The sequence below is a fragment of the Aegilops tauschii genome, chromosome 1 (assembly GCF_002575655.3).
Source record: "Aegilops tauschii subsp. strangulata cultivar AL8/78 chromosome 1, Aet v6.0, whole genome shotgun sequence".
Lineage (NCBI taxonomy): Eukaryota > Viridiplantae > Streptophyta > Magnoliopsida > Poales > Poaceae > Aegilops > Aegilops tauschii.
The window spans coordinates 202,692,855-202,707,452 of record NC_053035.3 but is presented as its reverse complement, the minus strand read 5'-3'; positions in this window follow the sequence as shown (position 1 = coordinate 202,707,452).

The window sequence follows — 14,598 nt, the reverse complement described above, 5'->3', positions numbered from 1 at the left end:
CGAAAGCTGCACGATGGCGCCCGCGTCAAGATGATGGGGCTGGAGCTCGAAGAACTCCAGGAAGTCACAGAAGAAGGTGCTTGCGGGGAGTCCGAACCCGCGCTTGAAGTGCGGGAAGAAGACCATGCGCTCCGTGCCCTCGGGCCGCGGCTCCCACTCACCCTGCGGCAGGCGCGCGGCGACCTCCGTCTCCCCCGGCAGGCGCCTGGTGGTGCGAAGATAGGCGATGTCGTCAAGAGTGATGGTCGAGCCCATCCACGAGCCCGATGGCAGCGCCATCGATGAAGGTGTAGAGGAAAAAAGGGAGGAAGATGGCGACGAAGCTCTTCTCGAAGCAACGGGCGTCGCAGTGCGCGGCGGTCGCAAGAAGCAGAGGAAGGAAGAAGAAGGCAGAGGAGCGCGAGCGAGAATGATTTTCGCCGCACCCTCCTCGCCCTAATTTATAAGCAACGGTTTGAAACTTGGGGGAGTGGGATCGTTTTCGCTCACCTTTCCCACTTCCCCGCAATAACTACGCACGTACGTGCGCAATAACTGCCTCGAGAATGGCAACCGACTTGCAGACGTTGCAATAAATCCGCGCGGGTGGGCCGAGGGCGCACGGCGCAGGCCCCAGCGCGTCGCCCTGTCCTGTCGCGCGCGTGGCCTGTCAGGCCCCTCCAGCTTTCGGGCGCCACGTGGCGTCCGCGCGAAGCCCAAAAGATTGCCCCAAGAATCGGCGGACTCCTCGGTTTCCCGCCATTGCTGGGATGCCGCGATCCGGCTTCCGGAAGCCGGCACGCAGTGGGTGTTGCCAGACCCGGCGGCCACCAAAATTCGCCTCGGCAAGAGGGGCAAACTGCGAAGGCCCTCCCATCTGAAGGCGGTGGACCTTCACAGCTTCAGGGACTACTGTCGGGGTGATGAACCACGGGCAGGCAACGGAACCCGATCCTTTTCAAAAAGAACGGGGCCAGCATCGCCCTTCAACCCGACTCGTGCTTGGCCGGGTCGCTCAACCCGGCCAAGCCCCTCGACCTGGCCCAACTCTCCAAACCCGGCTGAACCCCTCAACTAGGTCCCAACAACCAGCTCAAGACAGCCAAACCCGGCACGTCAAGACTTCTCCAACAAGCCAGCTCCACCGTTAGCGCGTTCCTCAACCCGGCCATGGGTCAGCTCCCGTCCCATCCCAGCCGTACGATAGGACGAGTATCCATCTACTGATACCGAGGCAACAGTGCCCCGCCCATGCCTCTGGTTAGCCGGGGCGTGGCAACAGTGCCCCACCTACCCGCTGACCAGGGCCGGTGTGGCAATAGTGCAACCATCATCACCAATGAAGCCGGCAAGCGGCGACCTGACGGAGCGCCATTGTAGCCGACTCAACCCGGCCACTCCCTGACGATCGACAAGACGGCCAACAGTGCCCCCGTACCCGGCGGGCCCCGCGCCCGGAGAACCCGACCAGCCATGACCCACGGCGGGTCCCAGCGCTGGCTTCCCGGACAATTACAATCCGGCCCCATGGCCTTGTAACATTACCCTTGTACCCCTGGGGGGTTGACCTATAAACCCCCCAGGAGCCCTCATGCACGGGGCGATCAGATCATCAGTAGCACACACACACACACCACAAGGAGAAGCAGCATGAGCCTTGGTCTGTCTTCCTCCTTCCTCCATACAGCTCAAGGAGCGACCCTGTACTGACATATATCAACTACACTCGGCAGGACTAGGGGTGTTATCTCTCCGGAGAGCCCCGAACCTGGGTATGTCTTGCGTCCCGCGCTCGCTCATGCCGACCTCGCCTCTGGAGCCCACCAGTGCCCTCGAGCCTCCTCCTATCTTTAGCCATCCCTTGGCATCTGCCGTGCGCAGTACATAAAACTTAGAAATTTCTATCCAAAGGCCTGTGGCAAAATAGGTGTGACCACCTTCATCAAGTCTTACAGAAGCAACGATTGTAAATCCATGGTTTGTGTTCAGGATGACATCCTTGCAGTCTTGATTTATATGAAGGGCAAGATTGTGTACTACAAATATTGTTGCATAGCAAGGGACGTGCTGCAAAAAATGGTAGGATTGTTAAAGAATATGGTAACATGCAAATATGGGTGAAATTGAAAGAACTCTACAACAGTTGAAATCAAAGGACAAAAATCTATAATTAAATAGATAGGGTAACCATGATGTCATGGAAGTATGAGAGTAATTGAAAGAACAATACATCATTAATTTGCCTAATATATAAAGAAGAGGGAAAAAAATCCCCTTTAACATATATGCTACATGTGGCACCTTTTATCCAAATGTAGCAATATATAGTATATGTTCAGGAAAGTAGGCCATGCCAACCGATTTAGGGTGAGATTGAACATACCGCATGTATCCTCAAGTCATCTGGTACGGTGAGATGGAACTCCATGGATGTCTGGCTGAGACCGCAAAGTCCTGATATGTCCGCGCGCTGTACACTCTATGAATGAAAGAAAATCCTCAAATTAGCTCGAATAAAAATGAATTCACGGCGATTTCGGCCTGGTGAGTAAAGGAGGCAGATGAACTAGGATAAGAGATGAGACAATATCTCATTAAATTAGTTACCTTGTTGTCAATGAGAAAAAACCCTTAATACAGCAGATTCCCCAATCGAGCGGAGCTGGGTCGACCGCGAGCAGTGTCGAGAAAGTCGATGGCGATAGGCGACGGCAAGCGAAAGTGGCGAAATTCGGCGAGGTTTGCCCGCAGCCTGGCGGCGGCGACAGTTGTCGAGCTAAGTGGTTGTCGCGGCGATAGGTGGTGCCATGCAGAGTCGTGGAGGAGCTTGTGCAGGTGTGAATGGGGACCAGAGGGGGTGGCGGGCGGGGTGAGGGTTTTTGTGATGTGGGGGTAAACATCGAAGATTGATACTATAATAATATGGGACAATGAAAAATTATAGATACGTTGGAGACATATTAATCCCCAAGCTTAATTGATGCTTGTCCTCGAGTAGGTAAATGATAAAAACAAATTTTTTTATGTTGAATGCTACCTAGCATGTGTATCATGTAATGTCTTTTAGATGATGATAAACGATGAAGTAATGAAAGTGCTAGTTATTGACTAGAGGGGGGTGAATAGGCGATTTTTATGAAAGTCTTCAGAACACGGGGGCTTTGAAGACAAATAGTAGATATGAGCCTATTGATATCCAGCGGAGACTACACTAGACAAGCCATAGTCAAGTAAGCAATGAAGTGAAAGCACGAAGAATATTAGCAGCTAGGTAGTATAGATCAGGATGGAAGATAGTATGAAGCCAAACAACAATAGTCGTCATGTAGTGAAGTCAATCAGATCAAGCAAGCAGGCAAACACTTCACGAAGAAAAAATGGAAGTTAAGAGAGGTAAGAGATAGAACCAGTTGCTTGGTGAGGACAGGGATTTGTTGGACCAGTTCCAGTTGCTGTGACAACTGTACGTCTGGTTAGGGAGGCTGAGATTTAACTCAGAAGACCGCGTCTTCACCTTATTCCCCTTGAGCTAAGGACACTTAGTCCTTGCCCAATCACTCTGGTAAGTCTTCAAGGTAGACTTCCAAACCTTCACAGACTTCGTTCACCGGCGATCCACAATGACTCTTGGATGCTCAGAACGCGACGCCTAACCGGCTGGAGGATTCACAGTCCTCAAGTGTAACAAGTCTTCAGCTCACGTGGGCAGAAAGACTTCAGTGATGCCTAACACTCTTTGGCCTGGGTGTTTTGGACTTTGTCCTTGCAAGGATCTCTCTCTCAAATGCTTCGGAGGTGGGTTGCTCTCAAACGACAAAAGCCGTGCACTAACTCTGAGCAGCCACTAATTTATGGTGTAGGGGGGTGGGCTATTTATAGCCAGGAGGCAACCCGACCTGATTTGTCCAAAATGACCCTGGGTCACTAAGGAACTGACACGTGTCCAACGGTTAGATTTCCAACACACGTGGCAGCTTGACTTGGGCTACAAGTAAAGCTGACTCATCCAACTCTGGATAAGATTTGCTCTCATTGTCTTCGCTCGAAGACATAGGATTTGGTTGAGCATCACTTTAGTCACTCTGACTTTGTTCACTTGGACCCCACTTAACAGTGCGGTGGTTCCTATGACTCAACAAAGAAGAAAAGGAAACTACAAAACAACTATGTCTTTGCACTCCATAGTCTTCACGTGAATGTCTTCTCGAGTCATGATCTTCATTGTGAATATCTTCACAGACCCCCATTGTCTTCAATGTCTTCACACATTTTTAGGGGTCATCTCTGGTAGGTAAACCGAATCAATGAGGGACTACTACCTGTGTTATCCTGCAATTCTCACAAACACATTCGTCCCTCAACCAAGTTTGTCGTCAATACTCCAAAACCAACTAGGGGTGGCACTAGATGCAGTTACTTTTTCATGAATATAAGAAACATAATAATTAGTTTTTTAAAATATGTGATCCTTAATGAATGCTATCCTTGCTCATTTTATCATGTTAGCATGGCATGACTCCGCCTTCACTACATAAATATAAATCATGAGCACCCTGGTGTCAAACCAGGCAATTGGATCGTACTTCTAACGCGCTTCAGCATTTTCACGCAATACATGAGCATGAGCAATGGATATAGCACTATAGCGGGAATAGAATATAGTGGTAGAGATCAATAAGGGAAGTCAAAAAGGAAGAAAGTTTCGCATCAACTCGTCGGATCAACGAGCAATGGAGAGGCCCATCAATGAAGATAATGAAATTAATGATAAGAAATTGTCCCACTCATGGTTTAAGCTTATGGATGATTATACAAAATTTCTATGCATGACTAAACTTTGTTTTTAGAAATGTTCTAGACTCTGCTGCAAGTGGTACCTTTATGGAAATCACATTGGGAGAAGCTACAAAACTCCTTGATAATATAATGGCAAATTACTCTCAATAGCACACCGAACAAGCTCCAACTGGTAAGAAGGTAAATTCTGTCGAAGAAATTACTAGTTTGAGTGATAAAATGGATGCTCGTATGAAAATGGTTGCTATTAAAAATGCTCATGTTGATCCTAGTGATGTTCCATTATCTACATTGATTGAGAAAAATAATGATTTGGGAGACTGTTGGAAATATGCCCTAGAGGCAATAATAAAATGGTTATTATTGTATTCCTTGTTCATGATAATTGTCTATTGTTCATGCTATAATTGTATTAACTGGAAACCGTAATACATGTGTGAATACATAGACCACAATATGTCCCTAGTGAGCCTCTAGTTGACTAGCTCGTTGATCAATAGATGGTTATGGTTTCCTGACCATGGACATTGGATGTCATTGATAACGGGATCACATCATTAGGAGAATGATGTGATGGACAAGACCCAATCCTAAGCATAGCACAAGACCGTGTAGTTCGTTTGCTAAGAGCTTTTCTAATGTCAAGTATCATTTCCTTAGACCATGAGATTGTGCAACTCCCGAATACCGTAGGAATGCTTTGGGTGCACCAAACGTCACAGCGTAACTGGGTGGCTACAAAGGTACACTACATGTATCTCCGAAAGTGTCTGTTGGGTTGGCACGAATCGAGACTGGGATTTGTCACTCCGTATGACGGAGAGGTATCTCTGGGCCCACTCTGTAATGCATCATCATAATGAGCTCAATGTGACTAAGTAGTTAGTCACGGGATCATGCATTACGGAACGAGTAAAGTGACTTGCCGGTAACGAGATTGAACAAGGTATTGGGATACCGACGATCGAATCTCGGGCAAGTAACATACCGATTGACAAAGGGAATTGCATACGGGATTGATTGAATCCCCGACATCGTGGTTCATCCGATGATATCATCGTGGAACGTGTGGGAGCCAATATGGGTATCCAGATCCCGCTATTGGTTATTGGCCGGAGAGGTGTCTCGGTCATGTCTGCATGGTTCCCGAACCCGTAGGGTCTACACACTTAAGGTTCAGTGACGCTAGAGTTGTTATGGGAAATAGTATGTGGTTACCGAAGGTTTTTCGGAGTCCCGGATGAGATCCCGGACGTCACGAGGAGTTCCGGAATGGTCCGGAGGTGAAGATCGGTATATTGGACGAAGGGTATTTGAGTCCGGAAGTGTTCCGGGGGTACCAGGCTATGGCCAGCATGTCTGAAAGGGGTTTCGGAGGCCCCGCCAAGCGTTTGGGGGCCTTATGGGCCAAGGGGAAGGGGCAAGCCAGCCCACTAAGGGGCTGTGCGCCCCTCCCAACCCCTCTCACGTAACCAGGAGAGGTGGGGGCGCCTCCCCTAGGGCAGCCGCCCCTCCTGGCTTGGGGGGCAAGTCTCCTAGGGGTGGGGGCGCCCAAAACCCATCTATGGTTTCCCCTTGGCCGCCGCCCCCATCTACCCTCCTCCTATAAATAGTGGGGGTGGGAGGGCTGCCATATACCCTTGCCTGGCGCAGCCCCTCCCTCCTCCAACTCTTCCTTCTCCTCCGTAGCGCTTGGCGAAGCCCTGCAGGAATACCACAAGCTCCCCCACCACGCCGTCGTGCTGCCGGAGTTCTCCCTCAACTTCTCCTCTCCCCTTGCTGGATCAAGAAGGAGGAGACGTCCCCGGGCTGTACGTGTGTTAAACGCGGAGGCGCCGTCCGTTCGGCACTAGATCGGATCTACAGCGATTTGAATCGCCGCGAGTACGACTCCATCAACCGCGTTCTTGTAACGCTTCCGCTTAGCGATCTTCAAGGGTATGAAGATGCACTCCCTCTCTCTCGTTGCTAGCATCTCCTAGATTGATCTTGGTGATACGTAGGAAATTTTTTGAATTATTGCTACGTTACCCAACAATGGCATCATGAGCTAGGTCTATGCGTAGATTCTATGCACGAGTAGAACACAAAGTAGTTGTGGGCGATGATTTGTTCAATTTGCTTAGCGTTACAAGTCTTATCTTGATTCGGCGGCATTGTGGGATGAAGCAGCCCGGACCGACCTTACACGTACTCTTACGTGAGACAGGTTCCACCGACTGACATGCAATAGTTGCATAAGGTGGCTAGCGGGTGTCTGTCTCTCCCACTTTAGTCGGATCGGATTCGATGAAAAGGGTCCTTATGAAGGGTAAACAGAAATTGGCATATCACGTTGTGGTTTTGGCATAGGTAAGAAATGTTCTTGCTAGAAACCTATAGCAGCCACGTAAAATTTTTGCAACAACAATTAGAGGACGTCTAACTTGTTCTTGCAGCATGTGTCGTGTGATGTGATATGGCCAAAGGATGTGATGAATGAAATATATGTGATGTATGAGATTGATCATGTTCTTGTAATAGGAATCACGACTTGCATGTCGATGAGTATGACAACCGGCAGGAGCCATAGGAGTTGTCTTAATTTATTGTATGAACTACGTTTCATTGAATAACGCTATGTAATTACTTTACTTTATTGCTAAACCGTTAGCCATAGTAGTAGAAGTAATAGTTGGCGAGACAACTTCATGAAGACACGATGATGGAGATCATGGTGTCATGCCGGTGACGATGATGATCATGGCGCCCCGAAGATGGAGATCAAAAGGAGCAAAATGATATTGGCCATATCATGTCACTATTTGATTGCATGTGATGTTTATCATGTTTTTACATTTATTTGCTTAGAACGATGGTAGCATAAATAAGATGATCCCTCGCTAAAATTTCAAGAAAGTGTTCCCCCTAACTATGCACCGTTGCGAAGGTTCGTTGTTCCAAAGCACCACGTGATGATCGGGTGTGATAGGTTCTAACGTTCGCATACAATGGGTGTAAGCCAGATTTACACACGCAATACACTTAGGTTGACTTGACGAGCCTAGCATGTACAGACATGGCCTCGGAACACGGGAGACCGAAAGGTCGAACATGAGTCGTATAGAAGATACGATCAACATGAAGATGTTCACCGATGATGACTAGTCCGTCTCACGTGATGATCGGACACGGCCTAGTTGACTCGGATCATGTATCACTTAGATGACTAGAGGGATGTCTATCTGAGTGGGAGTTCATTAAATAATTTGATTAGATGAACTTAATTATCATGAACATAGTCAAAAGGTCTTTGCAAATTATGTCATATATTACGCTTTAGTTCTACTGTTTAAGATATGTTCCTAGAGAAAATTTAGTTGAAAGTTGATAGTAGCTATTATGCGGACTTGGTCCGTAAACTGAGGATTGTCCTCATTGTTGCGCAGAAGGATTATGTCCTTAATGCACCGCTCAGTGTGCTGAACCTCGAGCATTGTCTGTGGATGTTGCGAACATCTGACATACACGTTTTGATGACTACGTGATAGTTCAGTGTGTAATGTTAAACGGTTTATAATTGAGGCACCGAAGACATTTTGAAATGTTGCAGAACATATGAGATGTTCCAAAGACTGAAATTGGGATTTCAGACTAGTGCCCACGTCAAGAGGTATGAGACCTCTGACAAGTTTCTTAAGCCTGCAAACTAAGGGAAAAAACGCAATCGTTGAGCATGTGATCAGATTGTCTGAGTACTACAATCGCTTGAATCGAGTGGAAGTTAATCTTCCAGATGAGATAGTGATGGTTCTCCATAGTCACTGCCACCAAGCTACTAGAGCTTCGTGATGAACTATAACATATCAGGGATAGATATGATGATCCTTGAGCTATTCGCGATGTTTGACACCGCGAAAGTAGAAATCAAGTAGGAGCATCAATTGTTGATGGTCAGTAAAACCACTAGTTTCTAGAAGGGCAAGGGCAAGAAGTGATACTTCATGAAACAGCAAATCAGTTGCTGCTCTAGTGAAGAAACCCAAGGTTGAACCCAAACCCGAGACTAAGTGCTTCTGAAATGAGGGGAACGGTCACTGAAGCAGGACTACCCTAGATACTTCATAGATGAGAAGGCTGGCAAGGTCGACAGAAGTATATTGGATATACATTATATTAATGTGTACTTTAATAGTACTCCTAGTAGCACCAGGGTATTAGATACCGGTTCGGTTGCTAAGTGTTGGTAACTCGAAATAAAAGGCTACAGAATAAACGGAGACTAGCCAAAGGTGAGATGACGATATGTGTTGGAAGTGTTTCCAAGGTTGATGTGATCAAACATCGTACGCTCCCTCTACCATCGGGATTGGTGCTAAACCTAAATAATTGTTATTTGGTGTTTGCGTTGAGCATAGACATGATTGGATTATGTTTATCGCAATACAGTTATTCATTTAAGGAGAATAATGGTTACTCTGTTTATTTGAATAATACCTTCAATGGTCTTGCACCTAAAATGAATGGTTTATTGAATCTCGATCGTAGTGATACACATGTTCATGCTAAAACATATAAGATAGTAATGACAGTACCACCTACTTGTGGCACTGCCATTTGAGTCATATCGGTATATACGCATGAAGAAACTCCATGCAGATGGATCGTTTGGACTCTCTTGATTTTGAATCACTTGAGACATGCAAATCATACCACATAGGCAAGATGACTTAAAGGCCTCGTTTTCAGTGAGATGGAACAAGAAAGCAACTTGTTGGAAGTAATACATTTTGATGTGTGCAGTCCAATGAGTGCTGTGGCACGCAGTGGATATCGTTATGTTCTTACTTCACAGATGATTTGAGTATATGCTGAGTATATTTACTTGATGAAACACAAGTCTAAATTATTGAAAGGTTCAAGTAATTTCAGAGTGAAGTTGAAGATCGTCGTGACAAGAGGATAAAATGTCTATGATATTATGATAGAGATAACACTACAGGAAACAACTACTTTGCCGTCTGCCATGGCGGACGGCAAAGGCTCGAAAGGCGGACGGCAAAGACCTTTGCCGTCAGCCGCGGACGGCAAAAGGCTCCGGCAAAGAAGGCTACGGTAAACAGCTGCTTTGCCGTCTGCTTCCTGGCGGCGGACGGCAAAGGCTCTTTGCCGTCTGCGGCGGACGGCAAAGAGGGCGGACGGCAATATTTGCGCTGTCAGTCCGTTAAGTGGCTAACGGCAGACCTTTGCCGTCCGCCGCAGACGGCAAAGAGCCTTTGGTCTTTGCCGTCCGCCTTATGGTGTCATCTACACGTCACTAGATGGCAGGTTCTTTGCCGTCTGCCACTGATGGCAAAGTGCAGGTTCTTTGCCGTCTGCCACGGACGGCAAAGTCTTTGCCGTCTGCCACTGTAGGCAAACTGACCAAATGGGTCAGCTCCCAGGAAGCACAGTTGGCTGCCACGTGGCTTCTTTGCCGTCCGCGGCAGACGGCAAAGGCTCTTTGCCGTCGGTGGCAGACGGCAAAGAGCCTGCATATTGTCTGTTTTTTCTGTTTTTTATTAAATCCCACAATTTGCAGCACATATCACATATATAAGTTTCATATCTAGCACATATCCAACACATATCTAGCACATAAGTTTCATATCACATATCACATCAGTTTCATCCATACACATTGTTCATACATAAGGAAGTTCCATCCATACACATTGTTCCATCCATATATATATTACAATGCAAAGTGTCATGAAGATAGCAAGCTAGATACAATGCAAAGTTTCATCAAAGGAAAAGCAAGCACTCCATCATAGCAAGCTAGCTTCCATCAAGTGAATGAAATCTGCAAAATGGTAAATAAGAAAGTTAGAAATAGGTGACTAGAACAAGAAGAAGACTAGAACAAGAAGTATATGTCATTTATGAGCTAACTTAGGTGAAATGGATCATATATGAGCTAACTAAGTTGAAATGGGTTGTTTATGAGCTAACTTAGTTGAAATGGATCATTTATGAGCTAACTTAGTTGAAATGGGTCGTTTATGAGCTAACTAAGGTGAAGGGCATCGTTTTTGAGCTAAGTAAGGTGAAATGGGTCATTTTGGAGCTAACCTAGTTGAAATGGATCGTTTTTGAGCTAACTTAGTTGAAATGGATCGTTTTTGAGGTAACTAAGGTGAAATGGATCGTTTTTAGCTCACTTAGGTCAAATGGATCGTTTTTGAGCTAACTTAGTTGAAATGGATAGTTTTTGAGCTAACTTTGTTGAAATGGATCATTTTTGAGCTAATTTAGTTGAAATGGATCGTTTTTTAGCTAACTTAGGTGAAATGGATCATTTATGAGCTAATTTAGTTGAAATGGATCTTTTTGAGCTAACTTAGGTGAAATGGGTCGTTTATGAGCTAACCTAGGTGAAATGGGTCGTTTATGAGCTAAACTAGGTGAAATGGGTCGTTTATGAGCTAACCTAGGTGAAATGGGTCGTTTATGAGTTAACCTAGGTGAAATGGGTCGTTTATGAGCTAATTATGCAATTTTTGACATAAGTAAGCTAAGTACATATCCTTTTAGAGCTAACTTAGGTAAAATGGATGGTTTATGAGGTCAGTAAGCTTATTAAGTCATTTTGGAGGAAAAGAAGCTAACTCTAGGTCATTATGGTAAGCATATTGGAGGAAGTAAAGCTAAGTCTAGGTCTTTATGCATTTGTTAAGCAAAACACTAGAGAAACTTACCGTGATCAGGGAGGTGTAGGAGCGGGCTGGCTAGTGCCGGTAGCTGGAGAAGGATCATGCGATGCGTTTCTGGAGTTAAGCTGCACCAAAGATCATTTCCAATGTCTCGTTAGCATTATGACACTCAAATGTTAAGACTAGCAAGTAATGTCCATTCAAATTAAACTCACCGTGGTCCCAGGAGCAATCACTGGCATCGGCGGAGCGGTCTGACCGGTCTTCTCGCACACAGACTGCACATTTGGTTTTGACGACTCAGTCATACTAGTTAGTAATGAGACAAACACTACATGAATGTTTTGGCTAATCTGCAGAAGAAACTTACCACAAGGAGCTCGTACATGGCCCTTGCCTGCATGTCATTCCGTGCCCTCTCCTCCTCCATCATCTTTGACGTCCTCTCCTCCAACTCCCGCTGCCTCTCCGCCGCCTCCGCCAGAAGTTTCTCCGTTCTATCTCTCTCACTCTGTATAGCAGCCTGCAACACCACTCACATGACCATTTGTAATCATTGATGGAAGCGCACACAATGTAATGGAGAAAGATAGCTGAGTACGTATCACTAACCTTGATGGCGAGTTGCACTGGACGTTCACGAGGCCTTATCTCAGGAGCGGAGCTCGACTGGCGCGCCTTGATCTCCGGGAGAGTGCTAGGACAACGGATAAGTCCATCTCCAATGGCTATGGAGCCATGGGACCTCCCGCCACCAGATATCATCACCAGCTCTGGATCAATGGGACCCTGGCTCGGGTTAAAGTCCTCCCCTTTCCTCGCCTTCCCCTCATCTCTATATCTCACGAGCTTGTTGTGGGAGGAGATGTTGGTGAAGTTGTTTGCATCATCGAGGTCAGACTGAGAGAAAGCCTTGACTTTCTTGTAAGAGCCAGTGTGGGCCATGGCATACAGGTCGTACACCTCTGGCACCTTATCCGCCTTATTGTGGCGTGCCTGAAAGAGAGAAACAATGAAAATTAGTAATTAAAGGGCTCAAGCTAGCATGATGAATGAATTGCATGAATCATGAAGCAAACCACATACCCAGTTGCGCCCGAACTGATATAAGTTGGAGCTGCCTTGATGGTGTGGCACACCTTCCATTTGGGCACGTTTGTCCTTGGCCTGGTTGTGGAGGGCTAGCCATTCTTGTGAGCACCACTCATCGACCAACACCTCCCAACAATCCATCCGATCCGCACACCATCTCGGAGGCGCCTAAGTTAGCAAATAGAAACCTGAGCGCTACGGCTATGAATTACTAAATGAAGGAACTTAAGTAGAAGGCCTTAAGAATTACCTTCATGTACTGCTCCTTACTTAGGAACTTATCGCGGCACGCCGGCTTGGGCTTCTTGATACCACGCAAGGCGTAGTAGTCTCGAACAGCCTGCACCCGAGCCTCGTGCCGTAAGTTCTGGAGTAGGCGCTTGCAGACGTTCTGGATAACATTTGCGCACTCCTCCTCGTATCCCTCCTCACACCTGTAGAATGTCTGCAATCAAATGAGACAATATTGATTAGTACAATTAATAACTAGCTAGTTGAAGATTTTGAAATGTGTAAAGGAGAAATTACCCAGAACGTCCTGATCACCATGTCTGCCCTCGTGTCGCACACGACACCGTCGATAATGACATCCGGCGGGGCCGGGGCAGCCACGTAGTGCTCCCAGCTCAACCCAAGCTCTGGAAGCCGACCCTCACCAGGCAACGTGACAAACCCCGGGAAGTTTTGCCGGCAAAGAACTCCAAGGACGGAGTTGGGCCGGCGGACACTATGATGGTGGTCCCAACCCCTGCAGCATGACAAGGCCAACACATTAGTTATTTGAAGAAACGTGAATGCAGAAGGTACAAAAATATTAAATGCACTTACGTACCTCTCCCCATCAGGGAAGATCAACCACCTCTGCTCGCGGGTCGCCGGCACGGACGGGAGCCGTGTAGCACCACGCTGGTAGACGGTGCCACCCTCCTCCTCAAGATCAGTTGGCTCCCCGCCATCATCAGCATGGCCACTCGGCTCCTCGGGCTGATCCGGCCAGGTACCCCATCCGGACGTGTGCTCCTCCGGGGTCTCGTGGGCCGAACTCTCGTGGGCCGAAGGCCAGTCGACCCGAGGCTCGTGGGCCCAAGACCCGTGGACCGGAGGCTCGTGGACCGGAGTCCGTGTAGCCTCCTCCTCGGACGAGTCCACCCTAGCAGTCACGTGCTCGGGTGAAACAGCTGGGGGTGGCGGCGAGGAAGGCTCCCTAGCAGTCACCCTACCTCCTCTCCCGCGACCACGTGCCCCACCTCCTCTCTTCCTACCTCGTCCCCTGCTGGGCACCGCGGTGGACGAAGAAGGGCCCGGCGGTGTGGACATACTGTCCAGCAACGCTCGGCGAAGAGGTACGTCTGGAGTCGAAGACCTCAGACCACGCGCCGAGGAAGAAGGGGCCTTGGCGCGCTCCCGACCAGCGCCCACCATCTTTCAACACCTGCCATGACAAACAGTAAACGAAATTAGTACAACATAAAAAAAGACCGACATGAATAATAATATGTGTATCACTTAAGTGTATCATCATCAAGTACAACATTAAAAAATTTAATACCTGACACTACTAATAATCTCGATCAGTATCATCAATAAATGCATAATCATCATCATCATCACTATAATCAATGACGGGCTCATAGGGTTCAGTGGCATCAACATGTGCAAGGCCACCTTGACGTAATCGGTCAAGCAATGACAGGTCATCCGCAGCAGTAACCTCTTCTTGTTCCGGCTCTTCTTGTTCCTCCTCTGGGGTGATGTCGGATTCACTGTCACTGTCTACTTCAATGTTTTGGGGTGAAGTATAGCGGTTCTTGAAACGCTTTTTGGAAAGACGTGTCTCTTGGAAGAATTCTCCTTCATATGTGTCTGGGTTAATGTGAGGTTCATAATCCTCTTCCTTTGGGGGAGATAGTCTAGCACGTGGCGGCACTTCATAAACGACATCCCAACCTTTCAGATTTGGATTAGTTTGGCAGGCCCACGGTAGATAGAATACTTGGGTCGCCTGTTGAGCCGTAATATAGACATCAGGAACATCTAAATGGGTGCTTTGGTTGAT